General features: G+C 43.4%; 1 non-coding gene across 1 annotated transcript; it reads right to left on the reverse strand.

The window, feature by feature from the left end:
- Positions 1 to 9,338: 9,338 nt before the first annotated feature.
- On the reverse strand, positions 9,339 to 9,412 carry TRNAI-AAU (transfer RNA isoleucine (anticodon AAU)). The gene has a single exon. It is a non-coding gene; the product is annotated as a tRNA-Ile (tRNA).
- Positions 9,413 to 18,248: the final 8,836 nt, after the last annotated feature.

Raw genomic sequence — 18,248 nt, forward strand, 5'->3', positions numbered from 1 at the left:
CTGGCTCTTCTACCTCCTTGGGTACTGCTCAAGTGTGTCTCTTCTCAGAACGTCGTCCCTGACCTTCTTGCTCCAACTCACTCTATCGCTTTGGAGGTTGAGAAGTCTGGACTGCTAGCAAAGGGTCTTTCCTCTTCCTTAGTGGAGTTAATTCAGCACTCCAGCAGGCCTTCTACTTCGAAGTCTTACTCAAAGAACTAGAAGTCCTTTCAGACGTGATGTTCTGCTCATGATATTTTGGCACCTACCTGTAGTTTGTCTGCTATTTTGCATTTTCTTCTGAATGGGTTTCACTTGAATCTCTTTCCACTCTGAAAGCTCATTGGTTTGCGATAAAGGCTATTAGGGACTTTTCTGAACTTTCATCGATGTTACACTCTTTGGTGTCTAGACTGTTATGATCTTTTGTCAATGGTAAGAACAATGAAAAATCCCTTTTCTCCAACTCAGAATCTTCCTACTCTTTTATAGGCTTTGCAATTTTATCTCTTTGAGGATCTGGATACTGTACAATTAAAGATTGTCTCCTATAAAGTTATTTTCCTATTTGCTATCACCTTGCTGAGAACAATTGGGGAGCTGGGAGCCTTAAAATGCTGTCCTCTCTTCATTTGATACTTTGGAAGATGGGGTAACTTTAAGGCCTAGCCCTACCTTTGCTGCAAAGGTTAAGTCTGTTTTTGATAGATCTTAGGAAATAATTCTTCCTACTTTCATTCCCTCTCCTTCTTCTCCGGAAGAAGATTTGTTGAATACACTCGATGTTTAAAGAGCTCTTTTCATTTATGTCACCAGGCCTCTGCAGTTCAGGAAAACCGACTCCTTGTTTGTGACTTTTGGACAGCCTCGAAAAGACAAGAAGGTGACTTTTATGACTCTGAGTAGGTGGATTAAGTCGTAAATTTTTCTGGCTTTGCAAGGCTTTTTAGAAAATCTTCCAGGTCAGGGATGGTCTACGAGAGGAATGGCCACCTCCTGGGTTGAATTCCAGTGAGTAACAATCTAGGAAAATCCTATGGTGTTTACTTGGGCCTCAATGCATACATTTGTGAAGCATTATCGCTTAATAAATTTTCTGTTTTGCATTTGAGTACCAAAACTCTGCATTACCCTAAGTCCATCTTGTCCTTGTCACAAACATTACATCCTGCCCACCTTCCCATCAGTCCTTTGGCAAGGGCTTGGCACCCAGGTTGGGTGCATGGCGCTAGCATTTAAGAATCCTCCTGTTCTTTCTTCCTCTTGGAGGGTGACATCACTTTACTTTGTAATGACTGTCACAAGGACGCAATGGACTAAGGCTAATGAAGATAACACTAAGTAACCAACGCATCACCACTCTTTCTGAATGTGCGTGGCTCATTCTGCAGGACTTGTTCTTTGTATGATTCCTGGATTTTCAGAAGCCCTTTGATGGCAGCACCCCCACACTGAAAATTGTTTCAGCACCACTGGACAAGGGTCAGTTGTCATGCTCATCTGCGGCATAAATTTGCATTGAAGTAGTCTAACTCCCCAGGTCATGTCTTTTGCTCAATTTGCCTTTGTGAGTTTTCTCTCAATCATTGTTGATTTCCTTTGATCTTTCTTTCTTCTTTCACTTCACCTTCGCCTTCAGTGTATCTTTTGGCCCTGTTAAGAGACACGCCCCCTTGTAGCCACTTCTATACTTCTGTCACCTAATTATTTTCCTATCCTTTCCCCTGTAACGTTGCTGATCCTAGCTATAGCATGACTATCCAGAATCTGTTCACCTGAGTTATGTTCCTCTTATCCCCATGCATCTAATAATCAGCTCTTGGTCTCCCTCCACCTCTCACGTGACATAGTCTGAGCCAGTGTCTCCATCTTGGAGAGACAATCTCTTGCACTTCTGTTGTTCTACTGGCGCTGCCGGCTTGAGCTTTGGTCAGAAGTGGCAAAAGAAGGACTAATGGAAAGTGAACGTGTACTGGAGCAACAGAGTGTATGGATTTACAAGCGTTTGATTAAATGAGAAAAAAAGAGTTTACTTGAGATAAAAATCTTAACTTGGCCCGTACGGGGATCGAACCCACGACCTTGGCATTATTAACACCACGCTCTAAGCAACTGAGCTAACCGCCCATGAATGACAGACTTTTCCTTTTTCCATGACATGCAGATACACAGAAGAGTCGGTCTCACTATCGCAATGCCTTCATACTTATCTCCTTCCGTCCCCTGTCTGGATTGCAATAACAAGAGCTGTTGAGTGTTGCACGCCAGCCTCAGCGCCTCTTCTTTCAGTCAACGTCACTGTGTGCTGTGATATCTTTGTAACATTGGTTGTTGCCGGAAGAAAAGGAAAGGATGGATAGAATTTGTATTCTTTTACAACAAAACCCAAAATGCATTGGCTTGCTTGCTCATTAAGTTTACAAGGCCAGCTGCTTTTGAGATATTCTAATTATAGTGGTTATTCGGCGTTGGAGGTAAGAGAGTTGTTTTTAGGTCTGGCCGTTCCTTCTGCTTTAAATTACTCTAGCTCATGTCAACAAAGTAACAACAAAACATAGCCAACGGTTTGTTGCTCAAGCCTTCCCTACTGCACCTTCCCATGTCTCTCCTGCCGACCAAAGTGCAGGAAATTTGAGTTTGCATTTGCGCAAAGAGACGTACAACACAAGAAGGCGCGCTTTCGTGCGCCGGGCACCACCCCGCCTGTGCATTCCTCACTGCCGTGAGATCAGTTTACTCAGCAGAGCATGACGCTGCAATTGGTTAGTAAGGCCTGCCTGACCAGAATAGTATATTTGGGGTCATGTATTTGATTGCATTTTTAAAACAGTAACAGAACTTAACTGCAATGTTTAAATAGGTCTAGACATATTTAAACAGTGTCAATTTGATAGAAGAATTCTGGAAAATTCAGAGGGGAGGCACCAATGTTTTTTTTTCCCTTTGGGTGGATGTGGCATTAAAGAGTTTGAAGACCACTGGTCTAAGTGGACACTAATACACCTGGATCCTCCTGAATTCCTCGCAACAGATGCCAGCAAACCTGGCTGGAGAGCTACTGTGTTGGATTGATCCTGTTGATTCAAGTGGTCTTTCCTAGAGAGTCGGAGGTCATGGAAGTAGATGGAGTTGATGGTAAGCTTCAGTGCTTTGAAGTTTTCCCATCATCATCTGTCTCAGAAAAATGTGCTAGTAAAGACAGAGAATAAGGTAGCGGTCTTTTACATGAACCAGCAGTGAAGCATGCATTTAAAATCCCTCAATGCAATAGCAGAACAATTGGGCTATTGGGCAGAGATCAACCTGTTGCATACGTCGGCAGTACACATCAAGGGCACCGACAATGTGATGGCAGACAGCTGGAGGTTTCCAAATTTGCTGGAGTTGACGTTATCCAGGTCGTTGTTTTGAGAGATATGCCCAGAGTTTGTGAAACCCTTTCTGGATCTCTTTTCAAACAAGGACAATGCTCATCTTTGTCGATTCTGATCCAGGTTTCCGGAACAAGGAGCCTAGGTGGTGGACGTATTGGTGATAAAGTGGCTGAGAAGTCTCCTTTATACATTCCCCCCCCTTTTTATTGATCCAGATGGTTCTCTTCAAGTCTCAGCAGGGGGAGGGAACTTGTTGACCCTGATTGGCCAGAGATGTCATGGTTTCCTCTTCTGAACCCCTGGCTCTTCTACCTCCTTGGGTACTGCTCAAGTGTGTCTCTTCTCAGAACGTCGTCCCTGACCTTCTTGCTCCAACTCACTCTAACTCTTTGGAGGTTGAGAAGTCTGGACTGCTAGCAAAGGGTCTTTCCTCTTCCTTAGTGGAGTTACTTCAGCACTCCAGCAGGCCTTCTACTTCGAAGTCTTACTCAAAGAACTGGAAGTCCTTTCAGACGTGATGTTCTGCTCATGATCTTTTGGCACTTTCCTGTAGTTTGTCTGCTATTTTGCATTTTCTTCTGATTGGGTTTCACTTGAATCTCTTTGCACTCTGAAAGCTCATTGGTTTGCGATAAAGGCTTTTAGGGACATTTCTGAACTTTCATCGATGTTACACTCTTTGGTGTCTAGACTGTTATGATCTTTTGTCAATGGTAAGAACAATGAAAAATCCCTTTTCTCCAACTCAGAATCTTCCTACTCTTTTATAGGCTTTTCAATTTTATCTCTTTGAGGATCTGGATACTGTACAATTAAAGATTGTCTCCTATAAAGTTATTTTCCTATTTGCTATCACCTTGCTGAGAACAATTGGGGAGCTGGGAGCTTTAAAATGCTGTCCTCTCTTCATTTGATACTTTGGAAGATGGGGTAACTTTAAGGCCTAGCCCTACCTTTGCTGCAAAGGTTAAGTCTATTTTTGATAGATCTTAGGAAATAATTCTTCCTTCTTTCATTCCCTCTCCTTCCTCTCCGGAAGAACATTTGTTGAATACACTTGATGTTTAAAGAGCTCTTTTCATTTATGTCACCAGGCCTCTGCAGTTCAGGAAAACCGACTCCTTGTTTGTGACTTTTGGACAGCCTGGAAAAGACAAGAAGGTGACTTTTATGACTCTGAGTAGGTGGATTAAGTCGTCAATTTTTCTGGCTTTGCAAGGCTTTTTAGAAAATCTTCCAGGTCAGGGATGGTCTACGAGAGGAATGGCCACCTCCTGGGTTGAATTCCAGTGAGTAACAATCTAGGAAAATCCTAGGGTGTTTACTTGGGCCTCAATGCATACATTTGTGAAGCATTATCGCTTAATAAATTTTCTGTTTTGCATTTGAGTACCAAAACTCTGCATTACCCTAAGTCCATCTTGTCCTTGTCACAAACATTACATCCTGCCCACCTTCCCATCAGTCCTTTGGCAAGGGCTTGGCACCCAGGTTGGGTGCATGGCGCTAGCTTTTAAGAATCCTCCTGTTCTTTCTTCCTCTTGGAGGGTGACATCACTTTACTTTGTAATGACTGTCACAAGGACGCAATGGACTAAGGCTAATGAAGATTACCAATAAGTAACCAACGCATCACCACTCTTTCTGAATGTGCGTGGCTCATTCTGCAAGACTTGTTCTTTGTATGATTCCTGGATTTTCAGAAGCCCTTTGATGGCAGCACCCCCACACTGAAAATTGTTTCAGCACCACTGGACAAGGGTCAGTTGTCATGCTCATCTGTGGCGTAAATTTGCATTGAAGTAGTCTAACTCCCCAGGTCCTGTCTTTTGCTCAATTTGCCTTTGTGAGTTTTCTCTCAATCACTGTTGATTTCCTTTGATCTTTTTTTCTTCTTTCACTTCACCTTCGCCTTCAGTGTATCTTTCGGCCCTGTTAAGAGACACGCCCCCTTGTAGCCACTTCTATACTTCTGTCACCTAATAATTTTCCTATCCTTTCCCCTGTAACGTTGCTGATCCTAGCTATAGCATGACTATCCAGAATCTGTTCACCTGAGTTATGTTCCTCTTATCGCCACGCATCTAATAATCAGCTCTTGGTCTCCCTCCACCTCTCACGTGACATAGTCTGAGCCAGTGTCTCCATCTTGGAGAGACAATCTCTTGCACTTCTGTTGTTCTACTGGCGCTGCCGGCTTGAGCTTTGGTCAGAAGTGGCAAAAGAAGGACTAATGGAAAGTGAACGTGTACTGGAGCAACAGAGTGTATGGATTTACAAGCGTTTGATGAAATGAGAAAAAAAGAGTTTACTTGAGATAAAAATCTTAACTTGGCCCGTACGGGGATCGAACCCACGACCTTGGCATTATTAACACCACGCTCTAAGCAACTGAGCTAACCGCCCATGAATGACAGACTTTTCCTTTTTCCATGACATGCAGATACACAGAAGAGTCGGTCTCACTATCGCAATGCCTTCATACTTATCTCCTTCCGTCCCCTGTCTGGATTGCAATAACAAGAGCTGTTGAGTGTTGCACGCCAGCCTCAGCGCCTCTTCTTTCAGTCAACGTCACTGTGTGCTGTGATATCTTTGTAACATTGGTTGTTGCCGGAAGAAAAGGAAAGGATGGATAGAATTTGTATTCTTTTACAACAAAACCCAAAATGCATTGGCTTGCTTGCTCATTAAGTTTACAAGGCCAGCTGCTTTTGAGATATTCTAATTATAGTGGTTATTCGGCGTTGGAGGTAAGAGAGTTGTTTTTAGGTCTGGCCGTTCCTTCTGCTTTAAATTACTCTAGCTCATGTCAACAAAGTAACAACAAAACATAGCCAACGGTTTGTTGCTCAAGCCTTCCCTACTGCACCTTCCCATGTCTCTCCTGCCGACCAAAGTGCAGGAAATTTGAGTTTGCATTTGCGCAAAGAGACGTACAACACAAGAAGGCGCGCTTTCGTGCGCCGGGCACCACCCCGCCTGTGCATTCCTCACTGCCGTGAGATCAGTTTACTCAGCAGAGCATGACGCTGCAATTGGTTAGTAAGGCCTGCCTGACCAGAATAGTATATTTGGGGTCATGTATTTGATTGCATTTTTAAAACAGTAACAGAACTTAACTGCAATGTTTAAATAGGTCTAGACATATTTAAACAGTGTCAATTTGATAGAAGAATTCTGGAAAATTCAGAGGGGAGGCACCAATGTTTTTTTTTCCCTTTGGGTGGATGTGGCATTAAAGAGTTTGAAGACCACTGGTCTAAGTGGACACTAATACACCTGGATCCTCCTGAATTCCTCGCAACAGATGCCAGCAAACCTGGCTGGAGAGCTACTGTGTTGGATTGATCCTGTTGATTCAAGTGGTCTTTCCTAGAGAGTCGGAGGTCATGGAAGTAGATGGAGTTGATGGTAAGCTTCAGTGCTTTGAAGTTTTCCCATCATCATCTGTCTCAGAAAAATGTGCTAGTAAAGACAGAGAATAAGGTAGCGGTCTTTTACATGAACCAGCAGTGAAGCATGCATTTAAAATCCCTCAATGCAATAGCAGAACAATTGGGCTATTGGGCAGAGATCAACCTGTTGCATACGTCGGCAGTACACATCAAGGGCACCGACAATGTGATGGCAGACAGCTGGAGGTTTCCAAATTTGCTGGAGTTGACGTTATCCAGGTCGTTGTTTTGAGAGATATGCCCAGAGTTTGTGAAACCCTTTCTGGATCTCTTTTCAAACAAGGACAATGCTCATCTTTGTCGATTCTGATCCAGGTTTCCGGAACAAGGAGCCTAGGTGGTGGACGTATTGGTGATAAAGTGGCTGAGAAGTCTCCTTTATACATTCCCCCCCCTTTTTATTGATCCAGATGGTTCTCTTCAAGTCTCAGCAGGGGGAGGGAACTTGTTGACCCTGATTGGCCAGAGATGTCATGGTTTCCTCTTCTGAACCCCTGGCTCTTCTACCTCCTTGGGTACTGCTCAAGTGTGTCTCTTCTCAGAACGTCGTCCCTGACCTTCTTGCTCCAACTCACTCTAACTCTTTGGAGGTTGAGAAGTCTGGACTGCTAGCAAAGGGTCTTTCCTCTTCCTTAGTGGAGTTACTTCAGCACTCCAGCAGGCCTTCTACTTCGAAGTCTTACTCAAAGAACTGGAAGTCCTTTCAGACGTGATGTTCTGCTCATGATCTTTTGGCACTTTCCTGTAGTTTGTCTGCTATTTTGCATTTTCTTCTGATTGGGTTTCACTTGAATCTCTTTGCACTCTGAAAGCTCATTGGTTTGCGATAAAGGCTTTTAGGGACATTTCTGAACTTTCATCGATGTTACACTCTTTGGTGTCTAGACTGTTATGATCTTTTGTCAATGGTAAGAACAATGAAAAATCCCTTTTCTCCAACTCAGAATCTTCCTACTCTTTTATAGGCTTTTCAATTTTATCTCTTTGAGGATCTGGATACTGTACAATTAAAGATTGTCTCCTATAAAGTTATTTTCCTATTTGCTATCACCTTGCTGAGAACAATTGGGGAGCTGGGAGCTTTAAAATGCTGTCCTCTCTTCATTTGATACTTTGGAAGATGGGGTAACTTTAAGGCCTAGCCCTACCTTTGCTGCAAAGGTTAAGTCTATTTTTGATAGATCTTAGGAAATAATTCTTCCTTCTTTCATTCCCTCTCCTTCCTCTCCGGAAGAACATTTGTTGAATACACTTGATGTTTAAAGAGCTCTTTTCATTTATGTCACCAGGCCTCTGCAGTTCAGGAAAACCGACTCCTTGTTTGTGACTTTTGGACAGCCTGGAAAAGACAAGAAGGTGACTTTTATGACTCTGAGTAGGTGGATTAAGTCGTCAATTTTTCTGGCTTTGCAAGGCTTTTTAGAAAATCTTCCAGGTCAGGGATGGTCTACGAGAGGAATGGCCACCTCCTGGGTTGAATTCCAGTGAGTAACAATCTAGGAAAATCCTAGGGTGTTTACTTGGGCCTCAATGCATACATTTGTGAAGCATTATCGCTTAATAAATTTTCTGTTTTGCATTTGAGTACCAAAACTCTGCATTACCCTAAGTCCATCTTGTCCTTGTCACAAACATTACATCCTGCCCACCTTCCCATCAGTCCTTTGGCAAGGGCTTGGCACCCAGGTTGGGTGCATGGCGCTAGCTTTTAAGAATCCTCCTGTTCTTTCTTCCTCTTGGAGGGTGACATCACTTTACTTTGTAATGACTGTCACAAGGACGCAATGGACTAAGGCTAATGAAGATTACCAATAAGTAACCAACGCATCACCACTCTTTCTGAATGTGCGTGGCTCATTCTGCAAGACTTGTTCTTTGTATGATTCCTGGATTTTCAGAAGCCCTTTGATGGCAGCACCCCCACACTGAAAATTGTTTCAGCACCACTGGACAAGGGTCAGTTGTCATGCTCATCTGTGGCGTAAATTTGCATTGAAGTAGTCTAACTCCCCAGGTCCTGTCTTTTGCTCAATTTGCCTTTGTGAGTTTTCTCTCAATCACTGTTGATTTCCTTTGATCTTTTTTTCTTCTTTCACTTCACCTTCGCCTTCAGTGTATCTTTCGGCCCTGTTAAGAGACACGCCCCCTTGTAGCCACTTCTATACTTCTGTCACCTAATAATTTTCCTATCCTTTCCCCTGTAACGTTGCTGATCCTAGCTATAGCATGACTATCCAGAATCTGTTCACCTGAGTTATGTTCCTCTTATCGCCACGCATCTAATAATCAGCTCTTGGTCTCCCTCCACCTCTCACGTGACATAGTCTGAGCCAGTGTCTCCATCTTGGAGAGACAATCTCTTGCACTTCTGTTGTTCTACTGGCGCTGCCGGCTTGAGCTTTGGTCAGAAGTGGCAAAAGAAGGACTAATGGAAAGTGAACGTGTACTGGAGCAACAGAGTGTATGGATTTACAAGCGTTTGATTAAATGAGAAAAAAAGAGTTTACTTGAGAGAAAAAACTTAACTTGGCCCGTACGGGGATCGAACCCACGACCTTGGCGTTATTAGCACCACGCTCTAACCAACTGAGCTAACCAGCCATGAATAACAGACTTGTCCTTTTTCCATGACATGGAGATACACAGAAGAGTCGGTCTCACTATCGCAATTCCTTCATACTTTTCTCCTTCCGAACCCCTGTCTGGATTGCAATAACAAGAGCTGTTGAGTGCTGCACGCCAGCCTCAGCGCCTCTTCTTTCAGTAAATGTCACTGTGTGCTGTGATATCTTTGTAACATTGGTTGTTGCCGGAAGAAAAGGAAAGGATGGATGGAATTTGTATTCTTTTACAACAAAACCCAAAATGCATCGGCTTGCTTGCTCATTAAGTTTACAAGGCCAGCTGCTTTTGAGATATTCTAATTATAGTGGTTATTCGGCATTGAAGGTAAGAGAGTTGTTTTTAGGTCTGGCTGTTCCTTCTGCTTTAAATGACTCTAGCTCATGTCAACAAAGTAACAACAAAACATAGCCAACGGTTTGTTGCTCAAGCCTTCCCTGCTGCACCTTCCCATGTCTCTCCTGCCGACCACAGTGCAGGAAATTTGAGTTTGCATTTGCGCAAAGAGACATACAACACAAGAAGGCGCGCTTTCGTGCGCCGGGCACCACCCGGCCTGTGCATTCCTCACTGCCGTGACATCAGTTTACTCAGCAGAGCATGACGCTGCAATTGGTTAGTAAGGCCTGCCTGACCAGAATAGTATATTTGGGGTCATGTATTTGATTGCATTTTTAAAACAGTAACAGAACTTAACTGCAATGTTTAAATAGGTCTAGACATATTTAAACAGTGTCAATTTGATAGAAGAATTCTGGAAAATTCAGAGGGGAGGCACCAATGTTTTTTTTTCCCTTTGGGTGGATGTGGCATTAAAGAGTTTGAAGACCACTGGTCTAAGTGGACACTAATACACCTGGATCCTCCTGAATTCCTCGCAACAGATGCCATCAGACCTGGCTGGAGAGCTACTGTGTTGGACTGATCCTGTCGATTCAAGTGGTCTTTCCTAGAGAGTCGGAGGTCATGGAAGTAGATGGAGTTGATGGTAAGCTTCAGGGCTTTGAAGTTTTCCCATCATCATCTGTCTCAGAAAAATGTGCTAGTAAAGACAGAGAATAAGGTAGCGGTCTTTTACATTAACCAGCAGTGAAGCATGCATTCAAAATCCCTCAATGCAATAGCAGAACAATTGGGCTATTGGGCAGAGATCAACCTGTTGCATACGTCGGCAGTACACATCAAGGGCACCGACAATGTGATGGCAGACAGCTGGAGGTTTCCAAATTTGCTGGAGTTGACGTTATCCAGGTCGTTGTTTTGAGAGATATGCCGAGAGTTTGTGAAACCCTTTCTGGATCTCTTTTCAAACAAGGACAATGCTCATCTTTGTCGATTCTGATCCAGGTTTCCGGAACAATGAGCTTAGGTGGTGGACGTATTGGTGATAAAGTGGCTGAGAAGTCTCCTTTATACATTCCCCCCCTTTTTATTGATCCAGATGGTTCTCTTCAAGTCTCAGCAGGGGGAGGGAACTTGATTCTTGTTGACCCTGATTGGCCAGAGATGTCATGGTTTCCTCTTCTGAACCCCTGGCTCTTCTACCTCCTTATGTACTGCTCAAGTGTGTCTCTTCTCAGAACGTCGTCCCTGACCTTCTTGCTCCAACTCACTCTATCGCTTTGGAGGTTGAGAAGTCTGGACTGCTAGCAAAGGGTCTTTCCTCTTCCTTAGTGGAATTACTTCAGCACTCCAGCAGGCCTTCTACTTCATAGTCTTACTTAAAGAACTGGAAGTCCTTTCAGACGTGATGTTCTGCTCATGATCTTTTGGCACCTACCTGTAGTTTGTCTGCTATTTTGCATTTTCTTCTGAATGGGTTTCACTTGAATCTCTTTCCACTCTGAAAGCTCATTGGTTTGCGATAAAGGCTTTTAGGGACTTTTCTGAACTTTCATCGATGTTACACTCTTTGGTGTCTAGACTGTTATGATCTTTTGTCAATGGTAAGAACAATGAAAAATCCCTTTTCTCCAACTCAGAATCTTCCTACTCTTTTATAGGCTTTGCAATTTTATCTCTTTGAGGATCTGGATACTGTACAATTAAAGATTGTCTCCTATAAGGTTATTTTCCTATTTGCTATCACCTTGCTGAGAACAATTGGGGAGCTGGGAGCCTTAAAATGCTGTCCTCTCTTCATTTGATACTTTGGAAGATGGGGTAACTTTAAGGCCTAGCCCTACCTTTGCTGCAAAGGTTAAGTCTATTTTTGATAGATCTTAGGAAATAATTCTTCCTTCTTTCATTCCCTCTCCTTCCTCTCCGGAGGAACATTTGTTGAATACACTTGATGTTTAAAGAGCTCTTTTCATTTATGTCACCAGGCCTCTGCAGTTCAGGAAAACCGACTCCTTGTTTGTGACTTTTGGACAGCCTGGAAAAGACAAGAAGGTGACTTTTATGACTCTGAGTAGGTGGATTAAGTTGTCAGTTTTTCTGGCTTTGCAAGGCTTTTTAGAAAATCTTCCAGGTCAGGGATGGTCTACGAGAGAAATGGCCACCTCCTGGGTTGAATTCCAGTGAGTAACAATCTAGGAAATTCCTAGGGTGGTTACTTGGGCCTCAGGGCATACATTTGTCAAGCATTATCGCTTAATAAATTTTCTGTTTTGCATTTGAGTACCAATGTTTTGAACTCTGCATTACCCTAAGTCCATCTTGTCCTTGTCACAAACATTACATCCTGCCCACCTTCCCATCAGTCCTTTGGCAAGGGCTTGGCACCCAGGTTGGGTGCATGGCGCTAGCATTTAAGAATCCTCCTGTTCTTTCTTCCTCTTGGAGGGTGACATCACTTTACTTTGTAATGACTGTCACAAGGATGCAATGTACTAAGGCTAATGAAGATTACCAATAAGTAACCAACGCATCACCACTCTTTATGAATGTGCGTGGCTCATTCTGCAGGACTTGTTCTTTGTATGATTCCTGGATTTTCAGAAGCCCTTTGATGGCAGCACCCCCACACTGAAAATTGTTTCAGCACCACTGGACAAGGGTCAGTTGTCATGCTCATCTGCGGCGTAAATTTGCCTTGAAGTAGTCTAACTCCCCAGGTCATGTCTTTTGCTCAATTTGCCTTTGTGAGTTTTCTTTCAATCACTGTTGATTTCCTTTGATCTTTCTTTCTTCTTTCACTTCACCTTCGCCTTCAGTGTATCTTTCGGCCCTGTTAAGAGACACGCCCCCTTGTAGCCACTTCTATACTTCTGTCACCTAATTATTTTCCTATCCTTTCCCCTGTAACGTTGCTGATCCTAGCTATAGCATGACTATCCAGAATCTGTTCACCTGAGTTATGTTCCTCTTATCCCCACGCATCTAATAATCAGCTCTTGGTCTCCCTCCACCTCTCACGTGACATAGTCTGAGCCAGTGTCTCCATCTTGGAGAGACAATCTCTTGCACTTCTGTTGTTCTACTGGCGCTGCCGGCTTGAGCTTTGGTCAGAAGTGGCAAAAGAAGGACTAATGGAAAGTGAACGTGTACTGGAGAAACAGAGTGTATGAATTTACAAGCGTTTGATTAAATGAGAAAAAAAGAGTTTACTTGAGAGAAAAAACTTAACTTGCACGTACGGGGATCGAACCCGCGACCTTGGCATTATTAGCACCATGCTCTAACCAACTGAGCTAACCGGCCATTATTGACAGAGTTATCCTTTTTCTATAACATGGAGATACACAGAAGAGTCGGTCTCACTATCGCAATTCCTTCATACTTTTCTCCTTCCGTCCCCTGTCTGGATTGCAATAACAAGAGCTGTTGAGTGCTGCACGCCAGCCTCAGCGCCTCTTCTTTCAGTCAATCTCACTGTGTGCTGTGATATCTTTGTAACATTGGTTGTTGCCTGAAGAAAAGGAAAGGATGGATAGGATTTCTATTCTTTTACAACAAAACCCAAAATGCATCGGCTTGCTTGCTCATTAAGTTTACAAGGCCAGCTGCTTTTGAGATATTCTAATTATAGTGGTTATTCGGCGTTGGAGGTAAGAGATTTGTTTTTAGGTCTGGCCGTTCCTTCTGCTTTAAATTACTCTAGCTCATGTCAACAAAGTAACAACAAAACATAGCCAACGGTTTGTTGCTCAAGCCTTCCCTACTGCACCTTCCCAATTCTCTCCTGCCGACCACAGTGCAGGAAATTTGAGTTTGCATTTGCGCAAAGAGACGTACAACACAAGAAGGCGCGCTTTCGTGCGCCGGGCACCACCCGGCTTGTGCATTCCTCACTGCCGTGAGATCAGTTTACTCAGCCGAGCATGACGCTGCAATTGCTTAGTAATGCCTGCCTGACCAGAATAGTATATTTGGGGTCATGTATTTGATTGCATTTTTAAAACAGTAACAGAACTTAACTGCAATGTTGAAATAGGTCTAGACATATTTAAACAGTGTCAATTTGATAGAAGAATTCTGGAAAATTCAGAGGGGAGGCACCAATGTTTTTTTTTCCCTTTGAGTGGATGTGGCATTAAAGAGTTTGAAGACCACTGGTCTAAGTGGACACTAATACACCTGGATCCTCCTGAATTCCTCCCAACAGATGCCAGCAAACCTGGCCGGAGAGCTACTGTGTTGGACTGATCCTGTCGATTCATGTGGTCTTTCCTAGTGAGTGGGAGGTCATGGAAATAGATGGAGTTGATGGTAATCTTCAAGGCTTTGAAGTTTTCCCATCATCATCTGTCTCAAAAAAATGTGCTAGTAAAGACAGAGAATAAGGTAGCTGTCTTTTACATTAACCAACAGTGAAGCATGCATTCAAAATCCCTCAATGCAATACCAGAACAATTGGGTTATTGGGCAGAGATCAACCTGTTGCACACGTCGGCAGTACATATCAAGGGCACCGACAATGTGATGGCAGACAGCTGGAGGTTTCCAAATTTGCTGGAGTTGACGTTATCCAGGTCGTTGTTTTGAGAGATATGCCGAGAGTTTGTGAAACCCTTTCTGGATCTCTTTTTAAACAAGGACAATGCTCATCTTTGTCGATTCTGATCCAGGCTTCCGGAACAAGGAGCCTAGGTAGTGGACGTATTGGTGATAAAGTGGCTGAGAAGTCTCCTTTATACATTCCCCCACTTTTTATTGATCCAGATGGTTCTCTTCAAGTCTCAGCAGGGGCGAGGGAACTTTATTCTTGTGGGCCCTTATTGGCCAGAGATGTCATGGTTTCCTCTTCTGGACCCTGGCTCTTCTACCTCATTGGGTACTGCTCAAGTGTGTCTCTCTCAGAACGTCGTCCCTGACCTTCTTGCTCCAACTCACTCTATCGCTTTGGAGGCTGAGAAGTCTGGACTTCTAGCAAAGGGTCTTTCCTCTTCCTTAGTGGAGTTAATTCAGCACTCCAGCAGGCCTTCTACTTCGAAGTCTTACTCAAAGAACTGGAAGTCTTTTGAGACGTGATGTTCTGCTCGTGATCTTTTGGCACCTACCTGTAGTTTGTCTGCTATTTTGCATTTTCTTCTGAATGGGTTTCACTTCAATCTCTTTCCACTCTGAAAGCTCATTGCTTTGCGATAAAGGTTTTTAGGGACTTTTCTGTACCTTCGAAGATGTTACAATCTTTGGTGTCTAGACTGTTCTGATCTTTTGTCAATTGTAAGACCAGTTGAAAAATCCCTTTTCTCCAACTCAGAATATTCCTAATCTTTTATAGGCTTTGCAATTTTATCTCTTTGAGGATCTGGATACTGTAGACATAAAGATTGTTACCTATAAAGTTATTTTCCTATTTCCTATCACCTTGCTGAGAACAATTGGGGAGCTGGGAGCCTTAAAATGCTGTCCTCTCTTCATTTGATACTTTGGAAGATGGGGTAACTTTAAGGCCTAGCCTTACCTTTGCTGCAAAGGTTAAGTCTATTTTTGATAGATCTTAGGAAATAATTCTTCCTTCTTTCATTCCCTCTCCTTCCTCTCCGGAGGAACATTTGCTGAATACACTTGATGTTTAAAGAGCTCTTTTCATTTATGTCACCAGGCCTCTGCAGTTCAGGAAAACCGACTCCTTGTTTGTGACTTTTGGACAGCCTGGAAAAGACAAGAAGGTGACTTTTATGACTCTGAGTAGGTGGATTAAGTTGTCAATTTTTCTGGCTTTGCAAGGCTTTTTAGAATATCTTCCAGTTCAGGGATGGTCTACGAGAGGAATGGCCACCTCCTGGGTTGAATTCCAGTGAGAAACAATCTAGGAAATTCCTAGGGAGGCTACTTGGTCCTCAGAGCATACATTTGTCAAGCATTATGGCTTAATAATTTTTCTGTTTTGCATTTGAGTACCAATGTTTTGAACTCTGCATTACCCCTAGTCCATCTTGTCTTTGTCACAAACATTACATCCTGCCCACCTTCCCATCAGTCCTTTGGCAAGGGCTTGGAACCCAGGTTGGGTGCATGGGGCTAGCATTTAAGGATCTTCCTGTTCTTTCTTCCTGTTGGAAGGTGACATCACCTTACTTTGTAATGACTGTCAAAAGGACGCAATGGACTAAGTCTAATGAAGATTACCAATAAGTAACCAACGCATCACCACTCTTTCTGAATGTGCGTGGCTCATTCCGCAGGACTTGTTCTTTGTATAATTCCTGGATTTTCAGAAGCCCTTTGATGGCACCACCCCCACACTGAAAATTGTTTCAGCACCACTATACAAGGGTCAGTTGTCATGCTCATCTGCGGCGTAAATTTGCATTGAAGTAGTCTAACTCCCCAGGCCTTGTCTTTTGCTCAATTTGCCTTTGTGAATTTTCTCTCAATCACTGTCGACTTCCTTTGATCTTTCTTTCTTCTTTCACTTCACCTTCGCCTTCAGTGTATCTTTCGGCCCTCTTAAGAGACACACCCCCTTGTAGCCACTTCTATACTTCTGTCACCTAATTATTTTCCTATCCTTTCCCCTGTAACGTTGCTGATCCTAGCTATAGCATCACTATCCAGAATCTGTTCACCTGAGTTATGTTCCTCTTATCCCCACGCATCTAATAATCAGCTCTTGGTCTCCCTCCACCTCTCACGAGACATAGTCTGAGGCAGTGTCTCCATCTTGGAGAGACAATCCCTTGCACTTGTGTTGTTCTACTGGCGCTGCCGGCTTGAGCTTTGGTCAGCAGTGGCAAAAGAAGGACTAATGGAAAGTGAACGTATACTGGAGCAACAGAGTGTATGGATTTATAAGAGCTTGATTAAATGAGAAAAAAAGAGGTTAGTTGAGAGAAAAAATACAACCTGTCCTGTACGGGGATCGAACCCGCGACCTTGGCATTATTAGCAGCACACTCTAACCAACTGAGCTAACCGGCCATGAGTAGTACCGATATCCTTTTTCCATGAAATGCAGATAGATAGAAGAGTTGGTCTTACTATCGCAATTCCTTCATACTTTTCTCCTTCCGCCCCCTGTATGGATTACAATAACAAGAGCTGTGGAGTGCTGCACGCCAGCCTCAGTGCCTCTTCTTTCACTCAATCTCACTGTGTGCTGTGATATCTTTGTAACATCGCTTGTTGCCGGAAAAAAAGGAAAGGATGGATAGTATTTTTATTCTTTTACAACAAAACCCAAAATGCATCGGCTTGCTTGCTCATTAAGTTTACAAGGCCAGCTGCTTTTGAGATATTATAATTATAGTGGTTATTCGGCGTTGGAGGTAAGAGAGTTTTTTTTAGGTCTGGCCGTTCCTTCTGCTTCAAATTACTTGAGCTCATGTCAACAAAGTAACAACAAAACATAGCCAACGGTTCGTTGCTCAAGCCTTCCCTACTGCGCCTTCTCATGTCTCTCCTGCCGACCACAGTGCAGGAAATCTGAGTTTGCATTTGCGCGAAGAGACGTACAACACAAGAAGGCGCGCTTTCGTGCGCCGGGCACCACCCGGCCTGTGCATTCCTCACTGTCGTGAGATCAGTTTACTCAGCAGAGCATGACGCTGCAATTGGTTAGTAGGGCAGGCCTGACCAGAATAGTATATTTGGGGTCATGTATTTGATTGCATTTTTAAAACAGTAACAGAACTTAACTGCAATGTTTAAATAGGTCTAGACATATTTAAACAGTGTCAATTTAATAGAAGAATTGTGGACAATTCAGAGGGGAGGCACCAATGTTTTTTTTCCCATTGGGTGGATGCAGCATTAAAGAGTTTGAAGACCACTGGTCTAAGTGGACACTAATACACCTGGATGCTCCTGAATTCCTCGCAACAGATGCCAGCAAACCTGGCTGGAGAGCTACTGTGTTGGACTGATCCTGTCGATTCAAGTGGTCTTTCCTAGAGAGTCGGAGGTCATGGAAATAGATGGAGTTGATGGTAATCTTCAGGGCTTTGAAGTTTTCCCATCATCATCTGTCTCAAAAAAATGTGCTAGTAAAGACAGAGAATAAGGTAGCTGTCTTTTACATTAACCAACAGTGAAGCATGCATTCAAAATCCCTCAATGCAATAGCAGAACAATTGGGTTATTGGGCAGAGATCAACCTGTTGCACACGTCGGCAGTACACATCAAGGGCACCGACAATGTGATGGCAGACAGCTGGAGGTTTCCAAATTTGCTGGAGTTGACGTTATCCAGGTCGTTGTTTTGAGAGATATGCCGAGAGTTTGTGAAACCCTTTCTGGATCTCTTTTCAAACAAGGACAATGCTCATCTTTGTCGATTCTGATCCAGGCTTCCGGAACAAGGAGCCTAGGTAGTGGACGTATTGGTGATAAAGTGGCTGAGAAGTCTCCTTTATACATTCCCCCACTTTTTATTGATCCAGATGGTTCTCTTCAAGTCTCAGCAGGGGCGAGGGAACTTTATTCT

Source organism: Pleurodeles waltl, chromosome 12 (assembly GCF_031143425.1).
Source record: "Pleurodeles waltl isolate 20211129_DDA chromosome 12, aPleWal1.hap1.20221129, whole genome shotgun sequence".
Taxonomy (NCBI): domain Eukaryota; kingdom Metazoa; phylum Chordata; class Amphibia; order Caudata; family Salamandridae; genus Pleurodeles; species Pleurodeles waltl.